The 7,465-nt window shown below is 45.0% G+C and overlaps 1 non-coding gene across 1 annotated transcript; it reads right to left on the reverse strand.

The window, feature by feature from the left end:
* Positions 1-4,378: 4,378 nt before the first annotated feature.
* LOC130683747 (U2 spliceosomal RNA) lies at positions 4,379-4,569 on the reverse strand. The gene has a single exon (XR_008997616.1). It is a non-coding gene; the product is annotated as a U2 spliceosomal RNA (small nuclear RNA).
* Positions 4,570-7,465: the final 2,896 nt, after the last annotated feature.

The following is a 7,465-nucleotide window of genomic DNA, read 5'->3' on the forward strand; positions in this document are numbered from 1 at the left end:
TTCCTGCAGAAGGACAGCTCGAAAGAAAGAAGGAAGCTCAAGGTAAGTATTAGCCTGGCGATTTTTAAAGTGGGATTTTTAGAAGTAGAGGAGAGCTTAGAACTCATCTATTTAAATCACATCATTTTACAGTGAGGAAACCATCAGAGGCAGGAAGGGTACCCACTTACCCTAATGCTCTTCAGAATTAGCTCCTCAGCCAAAGCTGAGTTAGAATGGGACTGGCACACAGGTATGTATTGTCACTAGTCCTTTAAGGAAAATGGCTGGAAGGGGAGAGGTTTTGGTTGTACCTGTTCCTGCTGGGGGTGGACATCAGCCTGTCCAGAGGACTTCTGGGCTCCGGGGAAAGGGTAGGGAAGGACACATGGTCCTGGATGCCAGTCTCCTTCAAAACTGGTGGAAGGCCGAAAATACGAGCCCTTCCTGTCAAATGTCCCTTTGCATCCTATTGGTTTTCAGGCCCCCAGTCTCTATTCCCTTTATCCAAACCTCAGAATTTTAACTGGGAGAGACCTCAGACAGTGGTTTGTCTCTTTCTTTTATAATAAAGAAATGGAGAAGGAGAAAGGAAACTGTCTTGCCCTGTGGTCATATTGCTAGTGAGGAGCAGAAAGAAGACGGTTCCTTTCCAGCTGGGGACCTCTCTCTTGACTACACTGTGCTTGGGCTGTGAGCTCCGTTTTATGTCATGACCCACTACACGCGTGCCATATCGGCATAAGCAGTTTACATACCACCCCAACATGTCCTGCCACATAGGTGTGATGCCACGGAGGGGATGGATCTATGCCAGTGAGTGTTGTGGGATGTGCGGGTGGCTTGGGCCCCTTAGTTCAGAGCCTGTCTGGAGGGGGCAGAGAGGTAACAGTGCCTGGGGTGGGGATGGCAGTGGATATCTGTGTTTTCCTTTGTCCTGTGGACTGTCTATCCCCTGACCATTTTCTAGGGGGTGTCCAGTGGTTTCTTATCAACATCTAGGATCTCATTGGATCATTGGGTTTGTTCACTGGAAGCTGATGCCTTGCCCGTCAGTCGAGGGTATATTTTGCTGACAAACGAGTGTGAGCAACTCATGAGAAGAAATGGTTTTCAGACATCTTAGCTTAGGAAGTTATCGTGGACCCATAATGATTCATTGCTGTTCTCTCTGTTGGAGACCATCAACTTTCTGGGGGAGGGGCATAGGAGTAGAGCAGGGGGCTGAGAGGGGATGGCTGTCTTTCTCATACTTATATGCACCTGTCGCTCAGTCTCAGCACATGGTAGCCATTCAATAAATGTTTTAATAGATGAACCCTACCTGATAACATTATATAGCAATAAATTGGACAACTTAGAAGAAATGGACAGCTTCCTGGAAAAATGCAACCTTCCAAGACTGATCCAGGAAGAAACAGAAAATCTGAACAGACCCATTGCCAGCAATGAAATCGAATTGGTAATCAAAAATCTTCCCCCCAAACCAAACTCCAAGTTCATATGGCTTCACGGCTGAATTCAACCAAACATTGAAGAAGAGCTAATAGGATCCTTCTTAAAGTATTCCACAAAGTAGAGGAGGGAACACTTCTAAACTCACTTTTTTTTATGAGGCCAGCATCACTCAAATTAGAATCCACATTGGTTTCAAGTACACAACATAGTGGTTTTAGTGATTTGACAGTTACCTTATTAAATGCTCACCCCAACCAGTGTAGTTACTGTCAACACAGAAAGATGTTACAGAGCTATTAACTGTATTCTCTATGCTGTACTTTCATCCCTGTGACTAATTTATATTATGATTGAATATGATTACATAAATGATTCGATATCTTTAATAGATATAGGCATAATTAGATAATGTATTCTTGTGTGAGTTTTGGAAGATTGTGTCTTTCGAAGACTCTCTTTTGTAAGGGAGGAAAGTTTTCCTCCACCTTCTTAGGGTCCCAGGCTGGGCCTGTAGTTAGACTAGGGAAGAGTAACAAAGGAAAGGCACACAAATGTGATAGAAAACTTCACAGCACAGGAGGCTTTCTCAGGAAACGAAAACCTGAGAGAAAGTGAAACCTGAGTATTTTATACTAAGTGTGATGACCATGGATAGTCGTATAGCAAGGATAGGTCATAGAGTGTGAGGTAAGGGCAGTAAATTGGAGGGCAGAGCAAGGCCTGCCTGTTAGGGTGCTTCTCAGCGTTCTTTCGTAAGGACATTCCTTTCCTCAAGGTGGAGGGAGGGCGCCTGTCGTGAGGGTTTTATGACCGGTTTCGGGAGAGGAAGGTTAGATGGACCTTCCTCGCTGTTTTCTCAAACCCCTTCAGCTTGAAGTAGTCAGTGTGTCCAGGTGCTCTCTTCTGAGATAGCATGTCCTGAGCCTCATAAGTTTTATCTAGGCCAGGTTATTAAATTTGTGAGCAGAATTATTCATTATATTGCTTTATTATACTTTTAATATCCATGGGATCAGTAGCGATGGCCTCCCTTTCATTTCTTACATTATTTTATCTTTTTTTTCCTCAGCCTGGCTAGAGATTTATCAGTTTTATTGATCTTTTCAAAGAACCAACGTTTGGTTTTATTTTTTCCCCCCTATTGTTTTCCTGTGTTTAATTTCATAGATTACTGCTCTTATATTTATTGTTATTTTTTTCCTGCTTACTTTGGACTCTTCTTGTAATAGCTTCCTAAAATGGAATCTTAGATTATTGACTTTAAATCTTTCTTCTCTAATAAGTACACAATTCAAATCTATCGGTTTCTCTCTAAGCGCTGCTCTCATTGCATCCCACACATGTTGATAACTGCCTTTTCATTCTCAGTTAATTTGAAATATTTTAAAGTTTCTCTTCAGATCGTCTTCGGGCCATGTGTTACTTAGAAGTTGTATTTAATCTTCAAGTGTTTGGGGATTTTCCACCTATCTTTCTGTTACTGGCTTCTAGCTTAATTCCACTGTGATCTGAGAGTATATGTTACATGACTTTTAGTGCTTTGGCTTTGTTAATGTGTTTCATGGCCCATAACGTCGTAGTCTGTTTTGGTGAATGTTCCGTGTGAGCTTGCTTCAGAAGATGTGTATTCTATTATCGGATGAATTGTTCTTCACATATTAATTAAATCCAGTGGATTGAAGATGGCGATTGAGTTTCGCTACGTACTTAACTGATTCTTCTACCTGTTGGATTTGTGCTGAAGGGAAGCCGATTACACGACACACAAATATGTCACTTTGGCAGGTGAATTACTTTGAGCTTGAAGGCAACCAAGACACAGCACACTCAAGACAAACTTTCACCTCGCCCTTAGCTACCTAAACTATGTACCCCCTTTATCTGATTCCCATCTGTGTCCCTTATAATAAACTGGTAAATGTAAGTAAATGTTTCTCGGGTTCTGTGAACTACTACTCTAGCAAAAGTAATGTGAGAGTCCATAGGAACCTGGTTTCCAGGCAGTCAGGAGCACAGGTAAACTGGACTTGTAATTGTTTAGGAGATAGTGTCAGAATCGAGTTCAATTTGTAAGACACCCAGTGTCCACGGAGAACTGGAGAATCGCTCGGTGGTGTTGGAGAACACACCAGACACTATGACAATCTCTGTTTTGATACATTTAGGCCAGGCCATTTATGTTTCAAGAGCTTGATATTGATATAGTTGGACTGATACCTACCGTATTTCTTAGTTTTCTACTCACCGTCCTTGCTCAATGCTTCTTCTACATTTTCCTGCCTCCTGTGGTTTTAAACGAGCAATTGCATTTCCTATTTTCTCATTCAAAATGAACGAACTGAACTTTTTTAGTGGTTGCCATGGTGCTTGCAGCTGAAAATGGACCCAGTGTTTTAAAACTATACAGCTTCACAGCAATACAAAGTGCTTCCTTGACATCTGCAACCAAGCCCTCAAACAGCCCAACGCAAGCTCCTCAACACACCACTTCACGGATGAGCTTCCCCTGGCCAAAAAGAAAAAAAAAAAAAAACACCCTCCGTTTCACAGTCACCAAAGGCTATTTTCAAAGCAGCAAAAAAATAACGATTCAGACAACACAACCGCATGTCCCACAGGAACCCGCGGGGAGCCGCCCCCCCGTGTTAGTAAGAGAGCCTGCTGCCTCCTACGCCCCTGCGTGTTTACACACCGTCCCCGAGAAGCAGCGCCGGCGCATACATAGATAGGTCTGCTTTCACGGGACGCTAGGAGTACATATGCATAATGCCGCCCTGCTGGAGTCCAGCGCGTCCGCACCCCGCCACGAAAAAGAAGTGAAGAGTCGACAACTCCTGTGACCGCGCGCTTACAACCTGGTAACAAAACGACGAGGACGCTACTCGCCTCAGCCGCCGACACCTCGAACTACTCTTTCACAACCAGCTCGATCTCCCCGTGGGGAGGGTGCACCGTTCCCGGAAGTACTGCAATACCAGGTCGATGCGTGGAGTGGACGGAGCAAGCTCCTATTCCATCTCCCTGCTCCAAAAATCCATTTAATATATTGTCCTCGGATAGAGGACGTATCAGATATTAAACTGATAAGAACAGATACTACACTTGATCTTAGCCAAAAGGCCGAGAAGCGATACCTGCGGCCGCTCCCTCCCCGCCACACCCTGCCTCTCACACCTCTTTGAGCTCACGGTGAGAAACCTCGCCAGCAGCCAAAGGCCCACCCTCTTCCCTAGACTTGAAAGCCTATTACAGCCCCACAACCTGTAGAGACTGTTTCACTTATTTGGGGCTTTTACGCTTTTGGCTTTTTTTTTGGTCCCATAGCTCCCAGACGAACTAGCCACTTCAAATTTGCATGCCCCGCCCTTCCCGCCTTCGGTGCCCGCCCACTCGCCTGGAAACGGAAACGCGCGTACCCACAAAGCTCCTTCAGCCTCGTTTCCCTGGAGAAGTCTTGGAGCGGGAATAGACACGAACAGCTTTATGGGACTTTTCTTTCAAATGTACAGCTACGTTGAAACAGTTTTAGGGTGAACGCTCACCACCTAACATTTTACCGCCGTGTATTGTATATATGTACACATACACAGGCGCAGATACAAATACGTCCGTCCCTCTATGCTTTTACCAACCTGCCTTGCCCTGGAAGAAGTGTTTTTAAAGAGATGAGCACAGCAACCCTTTCCTCTCCCTAAGTGTTTTCTTTCTTTCTTTTCTTTTCTTTTCTCTCTTTCTTTTCTTTTCTTTTCTCTCTTTCCTTTCTTTCTTTCTTTCTTTTTCTTTCTTTCCTTCCTTCCTTCCTTCCTTCCTTCCGTCCTTTCTTTCTTTCTCTCCTCTCTCTCTCTTTCTTTTTCTTTCTTTCTTTCTTTCTTTCTTTCTTTCTTTCTTTCTTTCTTTCTTTCTCTCTCTCTCTCTCTTTTTCTTTCTTTCCTTCCTTCCTTCCTTCCTTCCTTCCGTCCTTTCTTTCTTTCTCTCCTCTCTCTCTTTCTTTCTCTTTCTTTCTTTTTCTTTCTTTCTTTCTCTTTCTTTCTTTCTTTCTTTCTCTCTCTCTCTCTTTCTTTCTTTTTCTTTCTTTCCTTCTTTCCTTCCTTCCTTCTTCCTTTCGTTCTCTCCTTCTTTCTTTCATTTTCTTCTTCCTTTTTTTTGAGCGGTTCTATCTGTAAATGTTTGGCTTTTTAAACAGAATAAAACTCATTCCATCTCGCAATTACTCTTGCGTCCCAACAGCGAGGACCCTCTCAAGAACTTGTCGACACCAAAGACCTCCAGGGAACACGCCCACAGAGAAACGGGTTGCGTCTCTCTCTTGCTGCAAAATGAGAGGACCGACGCTATGGCGGACCGCGGGGCATCTCCGTAAGAGGGGGTCAGGAATGGCTCATTATGTATAGGATGCGGGCTTGTGTTGGGCGGGGGAGGGTTGGGAGAGTTTAAGTAAGAGGGGCCTTTCTCTGGATGGGATGGATGTGAAGGCTCCCAGATTTTGCCACCCCCGGAAAATGCCGCTTTGGCCTAAGGATTATTTTGAGCTGAAGCAGATAGGAGAAAAGCTAGCTCTCTGCCCTCCCTCCCCGCCATTTGCCTAAAAGCAGGGCAAAAGTTGGCACAGAAGTTAAACAATCACTGGCAAGCCTAGACCCTTATCAGCCCAGAGACTGGCACCAGAGGACTCTACGAAACAAACTTTACCGACTAGCCCTCATCTTCTATTATTCCCCCCTTACGTCTTCCTTCCGACAACTCGCCACCCTAGGAACTCAAAAGTCCTTTTCCTTTGTCTTGTCACTTCTCCGGACAGTTACTGGGTTGGTTGGTTTCTTTGTTTGTATAAGGCTATATATATATATATATATATACATATATATATATATATCTGAGTTACTCATCCCTGAGTATATACAACGCTAATCAATTTGTCTTTCTCCTGTTAACCTGTCTTTTGTTACGAAGCCCCAGCCTCCGACAACCTAGAAGGGTAGAAGGGAAAAGATATTTCTCCTCCCCTACAAGGGGCTCTCGGGCAGTTGGGGGTAGGTAATTCTGTGACTGGGTAGCTGAATAAATCTTACCCAGAAGGAGAGGAGGGGTCGCTGAGGCCAAAGCTGTCATTGGTCTCCAAGTAGCAGCCGATATTCCTCCTACCAGACAGCATACAGGCAGTGAGTGTTTGGTAGATTTTGTTGTTTGGGCCATTTTCTTTCTTGCCTGAATTTGGATGTGACTACGGAGTGGCCTTGTGTCTGTCTTGATCCGCCACGGCCACAGAATGGCCTTGTCTGCTGTTGATGTTGAAAATAAATGAAGGGAAACGTCGCTTCACATGGAGCGGGGAAGCCCTGAAAGTGGGAGCTCTCACCCACGGGGCCCTCGCGTCACAGTCCGCAAGTCTACGCAACCAGCAGGAAGAAGGAAGATGGGAATTATTTTGACAAAGGGAGGACACGTTTCACACAGGAAGTTTATCTCCTGCCTCCGAGGAGGACGAGGACGAGGACGCCTCCTTGCCGCACCGGCAACGCCTCAACCCGCTGCTCCGAGCCAAGGAGAAACCGCCACCACCCTGGAACTCCTCCTAAAACCTAGGAAAAGCTGACCTTCCCTTCGCCTCCTTGGATCTGCTTGTGGATCCTCACAGCGTGCGTGTCCGGATTGCAATTCCTCCGCTATTCTTGAATACGCTCATTTTGCTAGTAAAATAACTGGCTGCTTTATTTTTAAGGTTGACAGTGTTCTGTGAAATTGTTCATGTTTGGCACTGGGAGACCACCGTCGCCTAGCTGTGATGGCAGGCCAGCTTCCGGGGGCTGCTTTTCTCTCTCTCAACACCCGAGACACATCACGAGATCTTAGCGATCACATTTTCTGTGTAGCTTGAAACAACCTGCTATTTCATCATCCTAGGAGCATTTTTTTCTGCAGTTACTTCATAGGTCCCCAGCTAGGACGAAAGAGTCTGCAAGAATAAGGAAATGGAGGAATGAGGGACTCCCTTAGAGGGCTGATGCAACAGTGAAATAAGTCGTGGCTA

This window comes from Manis pentadactyla, chromosome 4, assembly GCF_030020395.1.
Source record: "Manis pentadactyla isolate mManPen7 chromosome 4, mManPen7.hap1, whole genome shotgun sequence".
Classification (NCBI taxonomy): domain Eukaryota; kingdom Metazoa; phylum Chordata; class Mammalia; order Pholidota; family Manidae; genus Manis; species Manis pentadactyla.